Raw genomic sequence first — 25,266 nt, forward strand, 5'->3', positions numbered from 1 at the left:
TGTGGCAGCAAGGAATGAAGCAGAAAGAAGACATCTGGGAGAGGAATAAAACAGTTTACCATCCACACTTTACCAGAAACATTCAGATTTTTGACTGAAATCTCAACTTATAGGAGATTGGAACTGGGGTCTATTTTGGGTGTGTGGGGGGCTTGAGGTGGTGAAGAAATAGGAGGGTTTTGGTCAGAATAGGAAAATTCAATACAACCCAACAAACATTTATTGATTGCCTATTAACTGCAAGGGACCATGGGAGGTATTATATAAACAAAGATTTAAACAAAACAATTCCTGCTTTTAAGTGTCCATTTGTAAAGTGAGGATGAAGTAGTACCTACCTCTCAAGGTTGTTGTAAGGATTGAAGGAAATATTAATATTAAAGTTTTAACCACAGTGTAGTATTATATAAATATAGCTATCATTACTACTGCTAGTCGTGCTATCGTGTAATCTCTGTATTTTTTTTAATATAAACTTTACAATTTTTCAAAGTAGGAACTACATTTAAGAGTGCTAGTCCTAAATCAGGTTGAGAGTAACTGATAAGTCTCAAAACCATCAGTGAGTTAAGAGGATGTCTACCCCAAGAATGTGAAGACTTCCCTCAGCAGAATGGACAGAGGAGAACAATTTGTTCCAAGGGGCATAATGGCAGCTGAAGTAGGAGCAATGGAGCGCTTAGAACATGGTCAGACATAGAAAATACTAAGGTATTTCACTGCATCCAAGGCCATTAGCAATTGTCCTGATTTGTACTGACACTGGACTTTGATGACTCTAGATGAGAGAGTGAAGCTGATGACTTTGTCCAACTCTGACTCATTTAAATTCAATTAGCCAAGATGTCACCTTCTGAGGTCATTGGTCTTTGAAAATGAAGAATGAACAACAACATCCAAGCACAGCCCTGCAAGGTAAGGGATTATTATCATCTTTGCAGATGAGAAGGCTGAAGTTTCAAGATGATATGTGGTTTGCACAAGGACCTAGAGCTCTTTCCTGACTCCTAGCCCAGCATTTGATTCCATAATACACTCCTGGGGGAAATGTGACAGGGAGTCAATAAGAGATGATTAAATGACTTGGAGTTCAGTAGGGAGAATCCAATTGATGTTACATGGCATGAATTTGCTGTGAGCTCAGTCAGCACTGTTTAGTGTTATACACTTTTAAAATATAAATGTTTGTCCATTTAAGCCTTACTATACTGGAGATACAAAGTGCAGCTTAATGTCAGTATTCTTTGCCAGAGTCAGAGACAGATGTCTTTTGAAATCACATTCTGTGCGGTCCTATCCTTCTGCAGTCTATAACAGAGAATTGTTATCTGGGGATATGATGATACATACTTTACCTCAGTGTTTCTTTCATTGAGTTGGATAAAAGCAGGACAAATATAATATTTAGATTCCAAATGTTCATGAGTCTATGGCCTATTGTAAAGCTACCATGGCCAAAAATAATTTACATTTCTTCTCCGTTCCAAATTCTATGGCTGAAAGCCACATATTTTTATTTCAGTATATTCAGGGAAGTAGGTCAGATTATTGAATGGCCATAGAATTGATACGACTTTGCAGTATAATACCCCAAACCTTTCTTGCCATCACAATTATATTTAGATAATAATATGTGCATGTACTTTTCTTAGATCTGTCCATAATTTAATCGAAGAGGGTATCTTTTTTTAATTCAAATTATTTGTTTATTTATTTTAAGTTTTCAACATTCATTTCCACAAAATTTTGAGTTCCAAATTTTCTCCCCATCTTTCCCCTCCCCACCCCAAAATACCTTGCATTCTGGTTACCCCTACCACTAATGTGCCCTTCCTTCCAACATCCCTTCCGTCCCTTATCCCCATCTTCTCTTTTGTCCTGTAGGGCAAGATAAATTTCTACACCCCATTACCTGTATTTCTTATTTCCAGTTGCATTCAAGAACAATACTCAGCTTTTGTTCCTAAAACTTTGAGTTTCAGCTTCTCTTCCTACCTCCCTTCCCACCCATCCTCACTGAGAAGGTAAGCAATTCAATATAGGCTCTATATGTGTAGTTTTGCAAATGGCTTCCATAATAGTCATGTTATGTAAAACTAACTGTATTTCCCTCCATCCTATCCTGCCCCCCAGGGCAACTAGGTGGTGCAGTGGATAGATCATCAGTGCAGGAGTCAGGGGGACCTGAGTTCAAATCTCACCTCAGACACTTGACACTCACTAGCTGTGTGACCTTGATATATGAATATCTGGTCACTGGATTCAGATGGTTCTGGAGGAGAAGTGAGGCTGGTAATCTGCACAACCGTTCCTCACTCAAAAAACAAAGTCAAGTGTAAGTAATGTCACCAATTTTCTGATGGCATGGTCTACTTCAGCAACAAAGCATGAACACACACACATCCTGCCCCCATTTCTTCTATTCTTTCTTTTGACCTTGTCCCTCCCCAATAATATTTACTTCTAATTGCTCCCTCCTCTCATTTGTCCTCCCTTCCATCATCCCCCCCAACCTGCTTATAACCTTCTCCCCTACTTTCTTATACTGTAAGATAGGTTTTCATACTGAATTAGTGTGCATTTTATTCCTTCCTTGAGACAGATGTTATGACAGTAAGCTTCAATTATTCCCTCTCACCTCCCCGATTTTTCCCTTTATTGAAAAGGCTTTTTCTTGCCTCTTTTATGACAGATAATTTGCCCCAATCCATTTCTCCCTTTCTTCTTCCAATATATTCCTCTCTTACCCCTTAATTTTAGTTTTTTAGATATGATCCCTTCCTATTCAATGCACTCTGTGCTCTCTGTCTCTCTGTTTCTGTCTCTATCTCTGTCTCTCTCAATATATATATATATATATGTGTGTGTGTGTGTGTGTGTATGTGTGTGTGTGTGTGTGTGTGTGTGTGTGTGTGTGTGTGTGTGTGTGTGTGTAATCCCACCGACTACCCAGATACTGAGATAAGTTTCAAGAATTACTGCCAGGCCTAGAGGCCTGGGGGCTACCCGAGTCTTCTTACCTCACCTCCCGAGGTCTTCGGTTGGCCAAACCAGATGCTCGTATGAGAGAAAGGATGTTCCAGAGTCGAACAAGGGTTGAGCTTTATTTCAGGGTCTAGTTACAAGTGCAGGGGAATTCTTCCTTAGGAGGGATAGAAGAATCTCCCAAGGAGGCAAAGGTCTTACAATAAGAGATTGGAAGTAGAAGTACAAGCGGGGAGAGAGGGGGAGGGGAGAGAAGGAGAAGAGGAAAAGCGGAGCCTTGTCCTCTTTGGCTCCTCACGTGCTAAGAGAGCTTTCAGGCTTCCCTGATCCTACTTAACTCTCCAGTCGCATAGTTTGCATCTAAATACCGTGCCTGTTAGGTAACTAGGTGTGCTCCAATCCGGGACAATCTCGAGGGCGGGGAGATCTCTCTCCCATCACGTTTCTCACAGGAAGAGGCGGAAATACACGAGATAGCTCGGTTCACCTCTATTCCTAGCCGTTTCCTGGGGGGGTCTCGTGAGAGCTCTAAGATTTAGAAGTTCCCACCTTTACCCGCCCGAGACTGTCCACATGGAATTGAGCTTCCAAGCCCAACATATTACAAATATTATCTTTTCATGTAGGAATGTAAACAGTTCAACTTTAGTAAGTCCCTTATTATTTCTCTTTCCTGTTTACCTTTTCATGCTTCTCTTGATTATTGTGTTTGAAAGTCAAATTTTCTTTTCAGCTCCATTCTTTTCATCAAGAATGCTTGAAAGTCCTCTATTTCATTGAAAAACCATTTTTTCCCCTGAAATATACTCAGTTTTGCTGAGTAGGTGATTCCTGCTTTTAATTCTAGTTCCTTTGACTTCTGGAATATCATATTCCATGCCTTTCGATCCTTGAATGTAGAAGATGCTAGATGTTGTGTCATCCTGATTGTATTTCCACAGTAATCAAATTGTTTCTTCCTAGCTGCTTGCAATATTTTCTCCTTGACTTGGTAACTCTGGAATTTGGCTACAATGTTCCTAGGAGTTTCTCTTTTTGGATCTCTCTCCAGAGGTGATTAGTAGATTCTTTCAGTATTTATTTTGCCCTCTGGTTTTAGAATATCAGAGAAAATAAAACAATATAATTCACACACACAATGACAACCCTGATCTTAGAACTGTCCACAATAACTTAAGCTGCTTCAGGAGTAATGGAATCTGTTCCCAAGAGGTCAGTAAACAGAAGCTTGAGGGTTACTTGGTGATGATGGTCCAGAGGGTTACAGCTTGAACTACATGGTATTTCATTAAATTCTGTGATTTTGACTCTGTGGGCTTCAGAAAGACATTGAAAAACGTTTTAAAAAAGGAAAAGACTGATTGAATATGTTTTCTATAATTGAAAAAAAAATAACGAATTATCAATAAATTTTTGTTAAGCACCGATATGTACCAGGTAACTGTGATAAGCCTTGGGGCTAAAAAAAGTGGAGAAAGGTAGTGCTTGAACTCAACAATCTTACAAATACACAATAGTACAAAGTGAATAATTACACCTAGTACCAGAGTTCCCCTTCCTGGAGGTCATCTCCTGGACAAGATGTCCTCACCTTATTCCTAGCCTTTTTTGCATATTTCCCTGATGGCTATAATGTTGAAAAGCAGACAGCATGTGATTTGTGTTCAAATTCTAGCTCTTTCACTTTCTATTTTGGTAGGCATAAGCAAATTACTCAAGGTACCTAGGACTTAGTATTCTCATTTGTAAAATAAAGGAGTTGGAGTAGATGGACTCTAAAGGTTCTTAGATTTCAGCTCTAAATCAATGATCTGTTGAAATTTGCTTCTATTTCTCTAAATATAGAGAAATTTACTTTCTGGAATCCCTTAAATCCCTATTCTATATACTGTGATTAGAAAGCCAGCCTGCCCATAACTAGATATAAGACTAGGGGGAAATTGTTTTTTTATAAAGAAGAAAAGTCTCTCCTTGTATTAACAACTGTAAGGGCTGAATTATTTTAGACAGGCAATAAACTAATAAGAGGACAAAGGCATATGGTTACTACTTTAGACTTATTTTTTCCTGTAGATAGGTTCAAAGGTCATTTCTCAGGCTTAAATCTGACCTATAGTTGGAAAGTTCCATTTAACTCCAATATGTTCTTAATTGTCAACCAGCATTCCATGTTGAGTCATTTTTTGGAGGGAGATTTGTCTTATGAGAAACTTCCAGTTGCTCTCTGAATCTAAGGCATAAAGGTTTACTTCAGTCTTCCAATATCTTTCAAGGCAAATGAATGGGTGAGGGAAGGCAAGAATATTTTTTTTAAATAGATTGGGTGGACCTACAGTAAAGGATCAACATCCATGGAAAATCTTCGCTATACAAAAGTAGATGTCAATCAAACTCCCAGGCTTTGAGTTTTGTGGTCTAGGTAGTGACTGAGGAATTTATAAGACCTTTTCTAGAGGAGAAACAAAGATAAATGTAGGATGTCTTGTAATCAAAAAAATTCCCTTTGGAAGTAAATATATGGCCCAGGGACTTTGCTGGTGACCATTCCTTTTTCTGCTCAAAAGCAAATGATGCTGCAGTAACCTACTTAGATTTGCCCTGCCTTGTCAGCAAACCAATGTGTATATATATATATATATATATATATATATTTATATAATTATTTGTGATCATATCATCTCTATAAAAATCATTTAATAATATATGTATATGTGTGTATGCATATCTGTGCTCATGTGTGAGTGTGTACTCTTAATTTAATTTGTGTAAAGTACTTCTAATCAGGAAACCCCTTACACTAAGGCATATTGGTAATTTTCTGCAATTTGAAGTCTTAGAAAATTGCTAAAACTTGAGAGGTTGAGTGGTTTGCTCAAGGTCACACAATAACCATGTATCACAGCTTCATGGTTTCCAATGGTTCCTTTCTTTCTTATATGAAAAGACAATGCCACTATCCACATCAGTGAATAAAATTATACATAGACTATAGAAAAAGTCCTCAGTACTGGTTAAGTTCACCAAAGGAGAGGTGTTGAAGAATGTGGAAATAAGCCAGGAGTAGCTAGATTTCCAGGGAAGATTTCATAGGACAGTAGGATATAGAATCTTCCTCAATAAAACAGTGGTTTATCTTAAAGAACTTTACGAATATTCTTGGAAAACTTTGGACTCCATTGAAAATATTTAAGACTAAGAAATGGTAAGGGGGAAAAGCTGTTTGTTTTTGTTCTTTTTGTAAAATCTATTTGATTGACTCTGTGTACATCTACATCCAGTGGAAAATGAATCTTGTTTATGTGTTGCATTATTATTTGTTGTCTGTATGTTTTTTCCCTTAGAATTGCTTACAAATAAATTCTGAATAAAAAAAATTAAGACTGAAATGCGGTATTCATATAGCTATTATTTCTACACTTATAAAAAATGTTTTAGACATTAACCAAACAAGTAAGAAGTCCAAATTGAGAAAGTAGGGGGGATATTGAGAGGAGGGGTTAGGAATGGGATTTAAAAGTTTTGGCTTTCTTATTTTGAATGCTTCCTTTCCAGAAAAAAAAGTAGAAATGTTAAAAATCCATTGGCAATTTGAATGTTTGTATCCTTAAGACAGAAAAGAAATCACCCGTTTCCTTATTTTTTTATATTTTTATAATTTGAGGTCTTTTTTCTTGCAAGGTCCAATGTTAGTAAATTAATATGAATTCTTGTGGTTCCAAGTGTATATGACACATCACCCATTGCTTCAACATTGTAGGATATTGATTCTTGGGAAATGCCATGACCATTTAATGTCAGTTGTCAGAGCCATGGTGCAAAAAGATTATGACAGTACTTCAGTGAAAATGAAAAAGCCATCAAGATTCTGAGTCAAAAAAAAAGCATGAGAACAGCATGATGATATATTTTCTGAGATTTGCAGAAGAAAAAAGAAGTCTATTCTCTTTTTTTATTCAGAAATCATAGTTGTTGTTTATGATATATTCTTTACCCCTTAGGAAATGAGGAATTGGCTACTTGAGATAGTGTGTTTTAGTAGTTAGTAACACTAATGCTACTAATTAAAGCACTTATATTTTACCTACCATGTGCCAAGCACTATGCTAAGTGCTGTCTTATTCCATGCTTACAACAACCCTGGGAAGTAGGCACTATTATTATTCTTATTTTACAGATGAGGAAACTGAGACAAACAGATTAAAATCATCCAAGGTCACACAGTCAGTAATTGTCTGAGACAGGAGCAAGAGAATGAGCCAAAGATTTCGTGCCATAGTCATGGCTATGTACCTTCATAGGAGTTACTGATCATAACCATACAATTATACTCAATATCAGAGTATCTTCTCATTAAGGAAGACATGGCTTCAAGTCCCACTTCTAACACATTCTGGTTGTGCAAACCTGCACAGTGTTTCAGGCAACTTTCTAGGACTTTTAAATTATATGGCTAGGTCACTTTGAATTGGTGGAGGGAGTTTCCCTTTTGGCAACTCTCTGTGGTCATGAAACTACAGAGGCAGCTTAAAAACAATAAATATAACCAAACTAGGCATGTAAAGAGAGAAATAATTCAACAACTTCTTGCTTTTATCATCCAGTCATTTATTTCATTCCACTTTGAATTTTATTTGTTTGTTTTTACAAAGACCTTCAGAGAAACTCTTCATTTATCACATTTGATTTAACTTACTGTATAATGAAGTGACCTGAGTTGGTGGGCCAAATCACTGACTGATTTCTCTAGTTTTATCTGGTATCAAGACCAGCGTGACCTTTCTTGTTTTTTACTTGGTCATTTTCACCCTCCTAGTAGGAAAATAGATTTTCTTCTTTGTTCCCATCCCACTCTCAGGTCCTGCTTATTAGCATGGCTTAAAATCAAAAGAGAGTGGAAAAACAAGTCTGATGGAAACAAGTATAGCCCTCTTCTGAACTTCAGTGAAAAAATCTTAACAATTACTAAGAATCACACAATTTTTAGACCACTAATAAATAATAACTTGGTCTATAATCAACACAAACAGAGTTTCTTAAACTTTATTTGTCAGGTGGTAACCTGGAGCCCTTGGATAACCTGATGAAGCAAACTAATATTTTTGTGTGTGTGAAATAAAATAAGATTACTAAACAAACAAATTATATGGAATTTTTTTTTTAAAAGCCAAGGCCAAAATCTGTGTGTGAACACCAGGAGATACACATGGATTCTGACAAGGACAGGGTCCTAAATAACTGATTGAAAGCAGCCATATTAATTTCGTACAGATTGTAGAAGGAAGAATACTATCAGGACTTTACCACTCCACCTAAGTAGTGCAGGTGCTACTAATGCAGAAACTGATAGTAATACAAAGGTGCAAACCAGAGACTGGGACTTCACATATTAGTAAAGTAAAGAAATCACCATGAAGAGATACTTAATGAAAAAATGTGCTTAATCTAGAAAAATATGGAAACTACACAAGAGAAGCAGGAAATAAAATCATGGCTACAAGTATATGTGTTCGTCCATTGTGACCAAAGAAGACCAGGCCATTGGAGAAATGATGACATGACTTGCACTTGGCTTTGTTTTGAGTGAGGGAGGGCTGTGCAGGTCACCAGCCTCACTTCTTCTCCAGAGTCATCTGGATCCGGTGACCAGATATTCATCAGGATGACTGGAGATGACCCAGGATGAGACAACTGGGGTTAAGCCCAGGGTCACACAGCTAGTGAGCGTCAAGTGTCTAAGGTGAGATTTGAACTGAGATCCAACTGAGTCCTGCACTGGTGCTGTATCCACTGTACCACATAGCTGCCCCTGGCTACAAATACTCCCAGAGTATAATGAAGAAATGAAGAATGCGATTAAAAATAAAATCATATAGAGAGAAAAAAATTAAAGAAGAAATAGCTTGGACTAGAAGGCAGAAAACCTCACCTAAGTCATAGATCCCATGAGAGAGAATGAGGAAAAAAAGCTTAATAAATCCCTAGCAAACCAAAAAAAAAAATTATTATAAATACAAGATTCAAAATATAATTTTTAAATGTGTTACCTAAATTAAAAATAGCTGGTCTAGAAAGCAGATGGGGGGAAAATAACTTAAGAATAATCAAATTCACAGAAAGCTACAAGGACAATTTATATGGAGGGGGCAGAGTTGGGAGAGCAAACCTAGAAAGCATAGTAATAAATGATAAAAAACACAACCAGATATATTAGAAGCAGAGAGTAAAGTAAAAATAGGAATGCACCTATTAGATAATGGAAGAAACAAAGTGAAAACTTCTAGGAATGTAATAACCCAAATCCAGAGTTTCCATATCAATTATGCAATACTGCAAGACGAAAGAGAGAAGACACACTTGCCTTGTATGAATGCTCACATGTGCCCATAACACACACGTGCGCACGCACACACACACACACACAGATCTGAGACAGAACAATTTCCATCAATTAGGATGTATAACTTTCCCTTAAAATACGTGTTCCCTAAATTTAAGCGTTAATTTTATAAGCACTTGTGGGATACACCACTTAATAGATAAATGATGAAAGGAAATGAGGAAACGGTTCCTAGAGGAAAATCCAAGCTATCAACAGTCATATAAAACAAAATTTTGTAAGTCACTAATAACCACATTAGTCAAAATTAAGCCTAAGTTTTTACTTCATACTTGTGAAATTGACAAAGATGACAAAAAGAAAAGATGTCAGCTACAGGAGGGGCTATGAAAGGACACATTCACTGATGCAGTATTGTTAGGTGTGGTTTGGTCAAACCAGTCTTGAAAGCACTTTGGAATTATGAACCAGACATCTCTAAACTGGGCATAGTATCTGGTCTAGAGATGCCACTACTAGACATACCACCCAAAGCAACCAAAAGCAAAGGGAAAGGATCTATAATTACAGGAAATAAACAATCAAATAAGTAAATATCTGAACTTTTTATTCCATTAAATCACTGGGTGAAAAAAGAATGCTCATCATCATAGGAATATCTAAACAAAAAAATGGTATTTGAATTTAACAAAATATGGTTACACACCCAAGAAATGGGAAAAAAGGGACAAAATTAGAGAAACTTGGGGAGGTTTGCATGAATTGACATGCACCAAGTAAACAGAATAAGTAGAATAAACTATACAGTAACCACAACATTGTCAAAGGAAAAAGAAGACTGAATGACTTATGAACTTCTGGACCACTTCTGGAGTCTGGCAAAGAATCATACATTTTACTTCTTGATTTAGAGGTGATGGATTTTTGATGCAGAATGAACTATTTTCCCCATACATTAGTGTAATAGCAATTTAAATGGGAAGATCTTTCTTATTCATTAACTGGCCCAAATGACCTGTTTGAATCATCTGGAGGGCTAAGTAGCATGCAGTGGGAGGAACTTGCTGAACAGGTGAAACAGGAAGGGCAAAGCAGAACTGAGGGGAAGTGAGTGAGCATAATTGGGGCAGAGGAGAGAGGATGAAGGCAGGCAGGAATATGCAGCAAAGCTCAGGCTCCTGAGTGCTTGCTTGTGAGAAGACCCTGGCAGAAGCGGGAAGGCTTGGGAATGGCTTTGCCTCTGTGGTGATCATGTTTATTAATTTCTTGGTGAATGTGACAGATTTATCTTTCTGGTTCTGGTATTTGGCTTTCTGGTATCTAAATAAATGTTTTTTTTTTTTTTTTCTGCCTTATATATGGCGAGTCTTTTATACTTTGCTTTTGAGAATGACACCAGCATATTCATAGTCACCACTAGTGCTGTCAATATTGCTTTGGCAATACAATTGCCAATACAACATAAATGTTTTCTTCACCATATGTATTTACTACAGCATTGGGTGTTTTTTTGTGAGGAATTTGCAGTTGAGAGGATACTAATTGTGATGCAAAAAATGAAAAAAAAAGCATCACCGAAATAATTAAAAATAAACATAATAAAAAAGGAAAGATAGAAGCAGACAAGGAAGAAAATTTTACTCATTAAATTGAATTTCTATTGTAAAAGTTGTATGTAATGGGGTCTCTCCTTCATTTATAATAGTCTTTTTTCTACACTATTTGTATATGAAAATTCCATGTGTCAATAATTTTCTAATTCATAATTAAAATTATACAATTTATACATTTTTGTACTTCTATTTTTCTGTAAGAGAAAATCCATATTTGATTCAGTCATTCACGAATTTTGAATCAAGGACAAAAGGCATTTGACTCCACAGAACTTAAGATTAGGACTACTGAACTCAGAATTTTTCCCATTATTTACACCTGTACTATGTATCTGTTGTTTAGAAACAAGTAAATTAGACTGTACCCTGAACCTAACATCATATAAGAGCTACTTATAGGTTTAAGAGAATAGTGAACTAATTCTAGAAAGCATTTTTGGAAGCTAACTGAAGAATATAATTTAAACAATTTGAAATTCTTCTTTTATTAATCAGACACTGAATTTGCACTTAAATTATGTGAGTACTAAGCATACAAGGAAAAACAATAATCTAATGAAGTTGAAATAATCATGCTGATTGTTGCAGCTGAGCATTTTCATCAAGCAGTTATTATCTTCCCTTCCTTTCGTCTTCTCTCAATAAACATGTTAAATATATTAATCAGTCTGCACATGGATTTCATAAAAAGTACTTCATTATCTGTTCTATTAATAGATGTCAGACTTTTTTTAATATTATGCTGGATGATGTGTGGGAGAAACTTAACAGCTCAAATATTTTATTCAAGGTTAAGGCATTTGGAATTGTTAGTGAATAAAATGAAAAAAATACATGGGCTATATCATATTTGTCAATAATGTCTGTGACTTTTCCTGCTTTTACACTTAAATAGATAATTTTATGTATTCAAAAATATTTCCCAAGAAGCCTTCCTTAAGGTTTCAACTTTTAAATGGGTGATCATTTTTTTCCCTTTTTTCCCCCTTTTTTCCCTTTTTCCTACTTAAGTAACAGTTGTTGCTTTCACTGATTAAATTTAAATTAAAAGAGAAACCCAAGAGTCAGAAGAAAACATATATTTGAGGTAACACTACTCTGGAACTGTAAACTTTGGGGTCCTCTGTCTCAAGCACTGTATAGAAAAGTTCCTTGATGAATATAGCTTCCATGTTGTTACAAGTTTTATTTTTCTTAAACAACACCTAACTGTGCATCATATCTCAACCAAACTAGTGATTTTGATAAATAACTGTCTGATATTCTCCTGTCAGCCTTGCTTTCTGTTTAGCTGGATTTGCTTCTTTACCATAACTACAATGTCCACCACTTCCTACTTCAGGAGTACCTGCAGAATTCAGCTAAATTAATGTATGTTGGGATTGGAAGCTCAATTCCGTGTGGACGATCTCGGGCAGGTAAAAGTGGGACTTCTAAATCTTAGAGTCTTACAAGGCCCTCCATGAACAGCGGGGGTTCGAGAAGGTCAGACTGAGCTAGCTCGGCTAGCTCGGGTATTTCCGCCTCTCCCCGGGAGATACGTGATGGGTGGAGTCTCCCTGACCTCGAGGTCGTCCCGGATTGGAGCACACCTAGTTACCTAACAGCACGGTATTGAGATGCAAACTGTGTGGCTGAAGGTTAAGTAGAATTGAGGAAGCCTAGAAGCTCTCTTAGCACGTGTGGAGCCAAGAGGACAGTAGGCTCCGTTTCTTCTCTTTCCTCTCTCCCCTCCCCCTCTCTCCCCGCTTGTACTTCTACTTCCAATCCCTTAAGCTTAGCCTCCTTAGGAAATCTCCCCCTCTTCCTCCTAAGGAAGAGCTCCCTGCACTTGTAACCCAGACCCTGAAATAAAGCTCAACCCTTGTTCGACTCTGGAATGTCCTTTCTCTCATATGTGCATCCGGTTTTGGCCAGCCGAAGACCTCGGAGGTGAGGTAAGAAAGACTCGGGTAGCCCAATACAGGCCTCTAGGCCTGGCAAATGTAATTTTACTTTATTTTTTTAAGTAAACAAATGTTATCCTAACATGGCACAAACTTCTTGAACTTGACTTCATTGTAGAATTCTTCTCCTTTTCCAGTCCTCAACTGTAAGAGATGACAGTGATTATATGTATATGTATATGTGTGTGTGTGTATTTCTCTTTTAGTCTCAATAGAAAATCATAATTGAAGGCAAAACATGTTCTTCTTCTCCTCCTCATGATCATCTTTTCCCTTACTCTTCTTCCAGCAGCAAGAGGCAATCAATTTGGTTTCTTTTTTTAAGTTTTTTAACTACCTTTCTGAAATATTCCAGGCCATCTTTTTTTTCCTCTTACCTTTCTGGGTTCAGAGTGTGTCCTTTCTTCAAACACTTCTGATTTAATTTGTCATCAGGTAAATTGTTTTAGTCCCAAAATCATAGAACATGTCTGGTGACTATTATTCCAATTACTAAACAAAATATTCCCTGATAATTCAATCAGTGCATAACTGAAGAAAACTATATTTTTAGTCAACATCCTACAGTTTATCATTTTCAATGAGTAATCGCTTTCTTAGAACTCTGAGTCAGACTTATTTCAGTTATTGGATCTCATAGAACTCTGAGCAAACTTATTATTCAGACTTGTGAAGTGTCAGGTAAGGCTTAATTCAGCAATTATTTTCTTCAGAATAATACTTATACCATGGACAAATTAATTGTCAGAATCCACACTTTTTGTTGTTGTTTCTATCATGTTTGACTCTTTGTGATCCCATTTGGCATTTTCTTGGCAGTGATACTGGAATGATTTGTAATTGCCTTTTCCAATTCATTTCACAGATGAGAAAACTGAGGCAAACAAGGTCAAATGACTTGCCCAGTGTCACACAGCTATTAAGAGTCTGAGTCTGCATTTGAACTCAAGAAGATGGGTCTTTCTGACATGAGACCCATCTTGCTACCAATATAAAAGTTAGATTGGGAAATATAAGTTCACAGGAACACATACTAAGATTTTATTTTTCTTGTACCTGTACTTATGATTATATCAGTATTGGAAACTCTCTGTGAGGAAACTTATAGCCTTAAGGTGTTGCTTTCTTCCCTGAGGTCTTTTGTGACTTGCTTGGTTCTCACAACCATTATTCATTAGGGGTGGCTGGAACTTTTCAACCCTCATCTGTCTAATTCTGAAAGCAGTTGTTTTTTTTGTTTTGTTTTGTTTTGTTTTTTATCCTTGCACCACATTGCTTCTATAAGTAATATATTTGGAAACAATAGGAGAAGCAATGTGTCATGGAGAAGGCACTGAATTTGGAGGCAAAAAACACAGTTTAATTTTTCAACTCAACTTCTGATACCTTGGTCAAGTCATTTCACTTTTTGGAGCCTGAGGTTATATATGTATAAAATGAAGGATTTGAATTAGATGAACTCTGGAGGTCTGTGAGACCTCAAAATCCTAACATCACCACAAAAAAAAAAATCCCATTTCTACTCTGGAGTTTAAAATCAAATCACAAATACATAGAAGTATTCCCTTTTTATTTGGATGTTTACAGATATTCATAAATCTCTCAATTCACTTGGATTTTGACATTTGCATCTGTCATTTATTTTTGCATATAAAATTGTAGATGGGTGCATACATACATGGGTGCTCACTTTGTTTTAATTACCATTTCCCACATGTGGATCAGAATAGAAAACATTGCTCTTTTAATGTGTGGTGCATTGAAAAAAACTATTCCAAAAATTACCCACTTTGTAGTGTTTTTGTTAATGTGTTTTCAGCATAATTACTGCCATATGAATTTCATGATATGTTAGAAACAGATAATTAAAAAGAGAAAGGTAGATGGTTGAGGATGGATTTATGGTTCCCACTAAATGTGGATATTGGTTCTAAATTTCATCGTTGAAAAACTGGAAATGTACTTTATACACAAATAGGAATTTTGTGCAATGAGTATAGTTATACATTACAAAATTGAAATGTTTAATGAAAATTTACATTTAAGTTTATCATTTTATCACCTAAGTTAAGAAGAATATATGCTTAATAAAATTTAAGCTTTCTACTATACAGTATAAACAATCAAAATATTTGGAAATAGGAAGAACTCAATGTTTGTAGAACCAAAGTCATTTGGTGGGGGTCTGTTGTTTATTACACAGATGTTTTATTAGCATAACATATCACAGCGGCTCAAGAGGGTGAACTGGAAACTACTGAATTTGATTTAGTAGCCCTAAAGTAAGGGTAAGAGGAATAAAGATATGTGACCCTACTTTACACAATAAAACTTTAAGTTCCAAATTCTCTCACTTCGTCCCTCTCCTCCCTTATTCAATGAGAAGGCAATCAAGTCAATAGTGGTTATATATGTGTAGTTATACAAATATATTCATTAGTCATGTATGAAAAAAATATAGGCCAAAAAAACCACCTCAAGACAAATAAAGTAAAAAAGTATGCTTCATTCTATTCAGACTCCATGAGTTCACCCCATTTTTCTTTAATAGTATTTTATTTTTTCAATTGCATATAAATATACTTTTCAACATTCATTTTTGTAAAATTTTGAGTTCCAGTTTTTTCTCCCTCTAACCCTTCCCCTTCTTCCCCAAGAAATCAAGCAATTTGATATGTCATACATGTAAAATCATGTTAAAGACAGTTCCACATTAGTCATGTTGTGAAAGAAGCATCAGAACAACATGAAAAACCACAAAGAAAAAGAAAGTTAAAATAGTATGCCCTGATCTCCACTCAGACTCCATAGTTCTTTCTCTGGGTGTCATTTTCCATCATGAGTTTTTGGAGTTGTCTTGGATCATTATATTGCTATAAAGTGATAGGTAATCATCACACAATGTTGCTGTTGCCACTTAAAATATTCTCCTGGTTCTACTCAGTTCACTCTTCCTCAGTTCATGCAAGTCTTTCCAGGTTTTTCTGAAATCCTCCTGCTCACCCTTTCTTATAGAACAACTGTATTCCATCACAATCATATACTACAACTTGTTCAGCTGTTCCCCAGTTTATGGACATACCCTCAATTTCCAATTCTTTGCCACCATAAAAAGAGTTGCTATAAATATTCTTGTGCTTGCACGTCCTTTTCCCTTTTCTATGATCTAATTGGCATAGAAACCCAGTAGTGATATTATTGAATCAAAGGATATGCACAGTTTGGTCACCCTTTGGAAACTGTTCCACATTGTTCTCCCAAATGACTTGATCAGTTCACAACTCCACCAATAATGCATTAGTGTTCCACATTTCCTAGATATTCTTCAACACTTATCCTTTTTTTCTGTCTTATTAGCCATTCTGATAGGTGCAGGGCAGTATCTGAGAGTTGTTTCAATTTTCATTTCTCTAATCAATAATGACTTAGAACATTGTTTCATGTTATTATAGATAACTTTAATTTCTTCATCTGAAAATTGCCTGTTCATATTCTTTGACATTTATCAGTCAGGGAAAGACGTATTCTTATAAATTTGACTCACTTCTCTATATGTTTTAGAAATGATGCCTTTATCAGAAACACTGATGGTAAAAGTTGTTTCCTACTGTTTTCCTTCTTATCTTGGTTGTACTAGTTTTGTTTCTGCAAATGCTTTTTAATTTAATGCAATCAAAATTATCCAGTTTGCATTTCACTATGATCTGTATCTCTTGTTTGGTCAGAAATTCTTTCCTTCTCCAAAGATCTGACAGGTAAACTATTTTTTCCTTGATTCATATTCTTGTGGTATTATCCCTTATGTCTAAATCATGTACCCATTTTGATCTTTTCTTGGTATATTGTATTAGATGTTGGTCTATGTCTAGTTCCTGCCATACTATTTAACAGCTTTCTCCTCAGTTTGTGTCAAATAGTGAGTTCTTTTCTCAAAAGCTGAAGTCTTTATGTTCGTCAAACAGTAGATTGCTATAGTCATTGACTACTGTGTCTTGTGTACCTAACCTATTCCAGTGATCGACCACTCTATTTCTTAGCCAGTACCAAATGGTTTTTATGTTAATTACGTTGTAATGTAATTTTACATTTGGTATGGTTAGGCCACCTTCCTTTGCATTTTGTTTTCATTAATTTTCTTGTTATCCTTGATCTTTTGTTCTTCCAGATAAAGTTTCTAATTGTTTTTTCTACTTGTATAAAATATTTTTTGTTAGTTTGATTGGTATGGCACTGAATAAGTGAGATAGTTTAAATAGCATTATCATTTTTACTGTATTAATTCAGCCTACTCATTAGCAATTGACATTTTTTTCCCAGTTGTTTAGATCTGACTCTATTTGTTTGAAAAGTGTTTTATAATCATGTTCATATAGTTCCTGAGTTTGCTTTGGCAGGTAGACCCCCAAATATTTTATATTGTTTACAATTATTTGAAATGAAATTTCTCTTCTCTTTCTGCTATGCTTTGTTGGAACTATATAGTAATAATAATGATTTATGAGGATTTATTTTATTTTTTTGTCTATTTTTATTTATTTTATTTATCCTACACCTTTGCTAAAGTTGTTATTTGAAGTAGGTTTCGAATTGATTCTCTAGGATTCTCTAAGAATAGTTGTATCATCTGGAAAGAGTGACAGTTTTGTGTCCTCATTGTCTATTCTAACTCCTTCAAACTCTTTTTGTTCTCTTTTTTATTAAATCTAAAATGTCTAGTACAATATTGAATAATAGTGGTAACAATGGACATCCTTGTTTCACTTGTTCTTATTGGGAAAGTTTCTAGAATTATAGATAATGCTTTCTGATAATTTTGATAGATACTGCTCCATTTTAAGGAAAGCTCCATTTATTCCTATGTTTTCTAGTGTTTTTAGGAGGAATATGTGCTGCATTTTGTGAAAAACTTTTTTCCTGAAGTTGAGATAATCATATGATTTCTGTTAGTTTTATTACTAATATTGTCAATTTTCCTAATAGTTTGTCAATATTGAGCCAGTCCTGCATTCCTGGTGTGAATCTCACCTATTTATAGTGTATTATCCTCATGATAAATTGCTATAATATCTTTGCTAACATTTTATTTACATTGTTTGCATCAATAATGTTCTACACTTTTGTTTTTTCTTTCTTTTTTTTTTTTTTTTTGGCTCTTCCTAGCTTATGTATCAGCACCATATTTTTGTCATAAGAGGAATCTGGTAGGAATCTTTCTTTGTCTATTTTTTCGAAATAGTTCATATACTATTGGAATTGATTGTTCACTTGTGAACCCTTCAAACTCTGGAGATTTTTTCTTATAAAGTTCATTAATTGCTTGTTCAATTTACTTTTCTAAGATAGAGTTATCTAGATCTTCTATTTCCTGACATGTTGATCTAGGTTATACTCACACACACATATAAATACATGCATATGTATATACATGAATATTCATCCATTTCACTAAGAATGTCATATTTATTGGTATATAATTGGGAAAAATAGTTCCTAATGATTGCTTTATTTTTTTCTTCATTGGTGGTGATTTTATTCTTTTCATTTTTGATACTAGATATTTTACTTTCTTCTTTTTTTTTCTAACATCAAATGATCCAATGGCTTATTTTTTTCCTGAAACCAGCTCCTAGATTTATTTATTAGCTCCATAGTTTTGTTTTTTTTTTTTTCAATCTTGTTATTCTCATCCTTCATTATCAGGATTCTAGTTTGGTGCTCAATTAGGGAATTTAAATTTGTGCTTTCTCTAGTGTTTTTTTTTTCCAGTTGCAATTCCACTACCAGGTATATATCCTAAAAGAGATGAAAAAAATGGAAAAGGACATATATGTGCAAAAATGTTTTTAAAAGCTCTTTCAGGGGGGCAAAAAATTGGAAATGGAGGGCATGCCGATCAATTGAGAAATGGCTCTACAAGTTGTGATATGTGATTGTGAAGGAGTAATATTGTGCTACGGGAAATGATGAGCTGGATGCTCTTGGAAATACCTAAAGAGACTTGCATGAGCTGATGCAAAGTGACAGTACTGTGTACTAAGTAAAAGCAATATTGTAAGAAGATCAGCAGTGAATGACTTAGCTATTGTCAGCAATATAATGATTGAAGACCACTCTGAAGGATATATGAAAATTTCTATCCATCCCCAGAGAAAGAACTGATGGTGTCTGAATACAAATTGAAGCAAACATTTTTTTCTTTAACACTAGGTTTTAAAAAATGAATATTAAAATTATGTTTTATTTGTAATTAGGTATAAATAAAATACTAACAAAAAAGAATAGTTCTCATAACCTCAAGGCATATAATAACGCCCCCCCCCCCAATTCATTTTCTTTGTCACTGTCCAGCATTTCTATGAGCTATACTTTCATTAAGCCAGAGTTTTCTCCTTTTTTTCTGGTTTTATTTAGAGAAAGAATGTCAAGACTGATATGATTCACCTCCTCCAGCAATCTGTCCGCTTCTTGGTCTTTGGACAAAAATGTCAAATTTACAGCTCCAGCAGGCAAAATGAAGTTTGTTGACAGTCTAAATCTATGCTAATTAATGGACTCTTCCCTTTCCTGACACTCTTCCATCAGCATTTCAAAAGCAAAAGAAAGTTACACAGAATTACAATGTATTTTAATTTTAAAAAAATCATAGATTGTCGTGTCACCCAAACCTTCCTACCAAAAAAAAAGAGACATAATACCAGATGGCCAACTTTCTACTGCTGTACCTTTTCTGAATGTGTGTATGTGTGATACTCACACATATATGTATAAATTATTATATTTTATTATATTCCATAAAATATATATTACACTATTACGTATTTATTACATGGGCAAACCCAAGAAGTTCTAGGATCACAGTTTGAGTACTGATTCTCATACTTCTCTATCAGTCATTCCCACTGAGAACTAGTAGCAATCCAAATGCTTTTCAATTTTGAGACTTTCAGAATGTTAGTCAAAAAGGGCAAATAGGAAGCAGGAGGTGGAGCCAAGATTGTTGGATAGGGATAGCAACGCAGCCTAACTAAACCAACCTTCTCCTCCAAATAAGGATAAAATAATGAGTCATGTTGAAATTTGGAGCAGCAGATCCCAAAAAAGGGTTGGGTGGAGACATTATTTCAACTCAAGAGAATAGAAGAGGTCAGCAGAAGAGGTCTATGCCACTAGTATAAGATCCAACTCAGAGCATACTGGAGTGCAGTACCAGTTCTGACAATGGCATCACCAACTTTAGGAACTCCAAGGCTAGAGATGGTAAGAAAATTTGGAAGCTGATAAGAAATAAATTATAGGGGAGCCTGAGCTGAAATTTGTTGCAGAACTAGACACTGTTTAGCAAGTCATTTAAGCAAGCCCATATGTAGTTATGAGTTATAGTTCCAGGGCAGAGAGGAGAATTTGTCATCATTCATAAGAGAACAATGGCTCTAGTTGCAGGACAAAGAGGAGCTCTAGCATTCATGGATTTAGGGTGCCAGGGAAGTTTCCTAGGTAAAGACCACAGCAGAGATCAGTAGAATAGTGTCCATGTCTCTCCCAGGATAACTTCTGGAATCATAATAACAACAACAAAAAAGAAATCTGTAGTATATTATAATTACCTTTAAAAACACACCATGAAAAAACCTGAAGATTAGGAAGTATCCCTCTCCTCCAGGTGAATAGAGACTAACATTAACATAAATGTCAAATTCAAGAAATAGTGTAAAAAATTAGCAAACAGCAACAACAAAAGAACATGATCACTAAAAGCTACTAGGATAGCAGGAAATATCAAGACATAAACTCAAAAGATAACAATGTGAAAGCAATGACAAACAAAATCTCAAAGACAAAATGCAAATTGGACACAAAGTCACCAAGAATTACTGGAAAGAAAAAAAGTTAGGAAAAAACAAAAGAATTCCTAGAAGAGCTAAAGAGTTAAGAGTGGTTTTGGGGAAAGAAATGAGAATGATGCAAGAAAATTTTGAAAGGTTAATTAAAAGCTTGTTAAAAGAGGCAAAAAAAAAATACTGAAGAAAATCAAACCTTAAGAAAACAGAATTCCCTAAATGGAAAAAGAGTTACAAAAATTCACTCAGAAAGAGCTCTGCAAAAATTAAAATTGGACAAATAGAAGCTAATGACTCCACAAGCTATCAAAACAATGTCAAAAGAATGAAGCAATACATGAAAAATTGAAATATATTATTGGAAAAGCAACTGGCCTGGGAATAGATTGGAAAGAGATGTTTTAAGATTAATTGGACCATCTAGAAACTAGATATCATATTTTAATAAATTATAAAGGAAAACTGCTCTGATATCTTGGATACAAGGGGCAAAATGAAAATATGAAGAATCCATCGATCACCTCCTGAAAGGGAATTCCAAATAAATGTTCCCAGGAATAATACTATAGCCAAACTCCAAAGTTCACAAGTTAAGGAAAATTATTACAAGTAGCCAGAAATAAATCATTCAAATATCATGGAGTCATCATCCAGATAATGCAAGATTTAGCATCTACCATTCCAAGCAAAAAGCCTTGGAATGTAATATAAGAAGGCAAAGGATTACAATGAAGAATAACCTATCTAGAAAAACTGAGTATAATGTTTCAAGAAAGAACACACACACACACACACACACACACACACACACACACACACACATTTAATAAAATGGAGACCTTTCAAGAATTCTTGGTGAAAAGAACAGAGCTGAATAGGAAAGCAAATGATATTCAGACACAAGTATCAAAAGAAACACATAAACATAAACATGAAAGAGAAATCACACAGGGACTTAATAAGGTAAGCTGATTACGTTCCTATATGAGAAGATAATATATGCAATTCCTCAAAACTTTGTCATTATTAGGTCAGTTTGAAGCTATCTCCAAAGACAGAGGGCATGGGTATGAGTTATTCTTTTTTATGTTTTGGTATCTTCATAAAGGAAGGGGTGAGAAAGAGATATTTAATGGGAGAAGGGGGAAGGGAGAGAAATAAAGCAATTTTGTTTCTCATAGAAAAGTGACATGGAAGGAACAATTTTTATAGTGGAGACGAAAATGGGGAGGCATGGAGAGGGAAGCTTTAAACTCACTCTATTGGGACTGATTGAAAGAGGAAAGAATACACACACACACAGAGACACACACACACACACATACATTATGTTGGACATGGAAATCTATGTTACCTAACAAGAAAATAACACAGAAAAAGGATAAGACAAAAGGGATGCTGATAAAAGGGAGAGTGGGTTAAAGGAGGCATTTGTCCAAAGGAAAACAGAATTTTGAGGAGGAACAGGATAAGAAGAGAAAGAGAAGGATAATGAAAAGAAGAAAATGGAAGGAAATATGCAGTTAATTATAATTGTAAGTGTGAATCCGCAAACTCATAAAATGTGAGCAGAGAGTAGAATGAATTAGAAACTAGAATCCCCCAATATATTCTTTATAAGAAACACACTTGAAACAGAAAGAAATAAAAAATTTTAAATGAAAGGTTTCAGAATAATCTATTCTGATTCAGCTGAGGTAAAAAGCAAAAAGGGAGGGGTGGTAATTATTATTTTAAACAAACCAAAAGCAAAAATAGACCTAAGTAAAAAGACAGGTTATGAAACCTATGTTTTGCTAAAAGGTAATGTCAAAAATTATTTAGCAACTTTCTCTAGTAAAGCATTTCTCAGAATATGTATCTGTCTATCTATCTATCTATCTATCTATCTATCTATCTATCTATCTATCTATCTATCTATCTATCTTTGTGTGTGTATGAAACTGAATCTCATTGTAATAGTCATTCCCCAATTGATTAATGGTTGAAAGATGTGAACAGACATTTTTCAGAAGAAGCAATCAAAGTTATCAGTAGTCATATGAAAAAAAATATTCTATAGATTAGAGAAATGCAAATGAAAATAAAGGTGTGAGGTATGGTAAGTATGAGGTTTGACCTCAAATCCATCAGCATAGCTAACATGACAATGAAGGAAAATAACATGGTGGAGCTGATGTGGGAAAATAAAGACATTAATATTCTCTTCGTAGAGTTGTGTGAACTCATCTAACCATTCTGAAGAACAAGTTAGAACTGTGTCCAAAGGGCTATAAACCTGTGCATATAGAAATACCACTTATAAGTCTGTATTGACAAAAGATCAAAGTAAAAGGACTCATATGTCCAAAAATAACTTATAACAACTATTTTGTGGTGGCAAAGGATTAGAAATTGTGAGGATGCCCATCAACAGGGAAAGGCTGAAAAAGCTGTGTTAGATGGAATCATATTGTACTACAATAAATTATGAACAGAATAGTTTAAGAAAAACCTGGAACAATCTGCATGATTTCAAGCACAGTAAGCAAAACTAAGAGATCATTGTACACTGTACCAACAATATTGTAATGATGATCACCTATGACAGACTCCCATCAAGACAATGATGGAAGACAATTCTGAAATATTCATAATCAAAAATATTATCCATTCCCAGGGAAGAAACTGATGGACTCTGTGTACAAATTGAAGTATTTTTGCATATTCTTTGCTTTCCTTGCTTTTTAGCCACATTCCTTATATGGACATATGTTCTGCATGATTTTACATGTAAAATTGGTGTCCGGTTGCTTGTCTTCTCAATGGATGAGGGATATCCTTGAAAGAGGGAGAGAATGTCACACAAATACATACACATGTATGTATGTATATATGTACGTATGTGTGTGTTTATACATATACAAATATGTAGTACATATATAAGGATGTGTATGTGTATATTTAATGTGTGTATAAAATAAGGTAAAAAATAGAACCAGAAAATAAAATCTTTTCATTTTTTTCCCTACTGAACCAGTCTGTTTTAATATATCTGTTGGCATCTCCTATAGTGTTTTGTTTTGTTTTGAAACATCTCCAAATGACTAAATTTGTGCTATGACTATTTCATGCTGATCGCTCCTTACAGCTGCCTTTTTCTTTGTTAGTGGAACCAATGAAGTGGACAAAAGGTTTTACTAAATTTCAGAATGACTCCTTCATGCTTTCCCACCATTTCTCCCTCTTCTCTCCTTGACTGATCTGTGATACTTCTTAGTCTCTGACACTTCTGCCACAAATGGTACCCTGAATTTCTCATTCCCAAACAGCACTACATTTGTGCAAACCCCAGAGTTTCCTGGAAAGGATGAGGGGTGGAATAATATAAAAGGATGAGATGAGAAAAGAAAAATTGAAAGAAAGAAGGGCACAAAGAAAATAATTTGAAGAATGCTCAATAACTCTGACTTGACTTACTTTCTCCTTCTTTCTTGTTCAAGTTTTATCTCTGTGCTCACCTATTCTTCTTTTTCGTTATTTTCATCAGTAGTTTCCTTCCTATCTCAGGACTTTAAAATACCTAACCTAGGTATATATTCCTGAAATGAGCATTCCTACTAATAAAAATTTGATGTAGAATGGTTTAAACATAGGGGTAATTATTATCTTTAAAATGTGGTTTGTGTGGAGAGGAAAGCCAAGTGCATTTTGCAAGCAACAAAAGTTGAATCAATAAGGAAAAACCTGGGGAAAATGTCATAATATAGCTCATTTGAGCAAAAACATAGGGTCCTCAGAAATGTACTGTATTCACTGTGTCTTCCATATCATTTTATATCAATTAAGAATAATTTTCTCAATGTATATTGCAGCCTTTGCATAGTTGAATTATTAGATGATATTTATTTTATTACACAATTCACACAATTACATATATCTAACAGTTACTATGTAGATGTATTTGAGGATGCATGTGCAAACATATACATAAAAACCTAGATATAACAAGGATTTATCCTAGTTCTGTGTTGTCCCTCCAATGAACAAGAAGCATTGCTAAGCAGACAGGGCAGAATATGACGTCCCAATGAATGACGAAGATGTGACCAAGGAAAAGATAAAAAAGGGATAATTTACATCCCATATTCCCTGGTTTTTCAAGGGGGGAAATGAAGCCACCTATCATTTTCCAGTCACTGAACAAAGGCCTTTTTCAAATATTATCTCATTTCCTCTCAATAGGCTGGACATTAAAATCCTGAAAGGCTATGAATGGGTCAGCACTGGGGATACTTTTATTTATAAAAGTAAATAGACTTAATAGTAGTAACAGCAATCAGTCACTTAACTTATAACTATTGTTACAATAAGTTTGGAAGTTAATATTTAAGAATCGTTAGAACATAATGATATTGTACAAGACTGCCAATCAAGTATTTTATATTTCATCATAGCTCTATGCTGTCCAACTACTCTTGGCACCATTTCGCTGATGATATGAGCCAGTCCTTTTGTTGGTGGTCATAAAGGAAGCTGAGAGGGATGCCCAAGTCCCAGCAACTGAA

The sequence above is a fragment of the Notamacropus eugenii genome, chromosome 3 (genome assembly GCF_028372415.1).
Source record: "Notamacropus eugenii isolate mMacEug1 chromosome 3, mMacEug1.pri_v2, whole genome shotgun sequence".
Lineage (NCBI taxonomy): Eukaryota > Metazoa > Chordata > Mammalia > Diprotodontia > Macropodidae > Notamacropus > Notamacropus eugenii.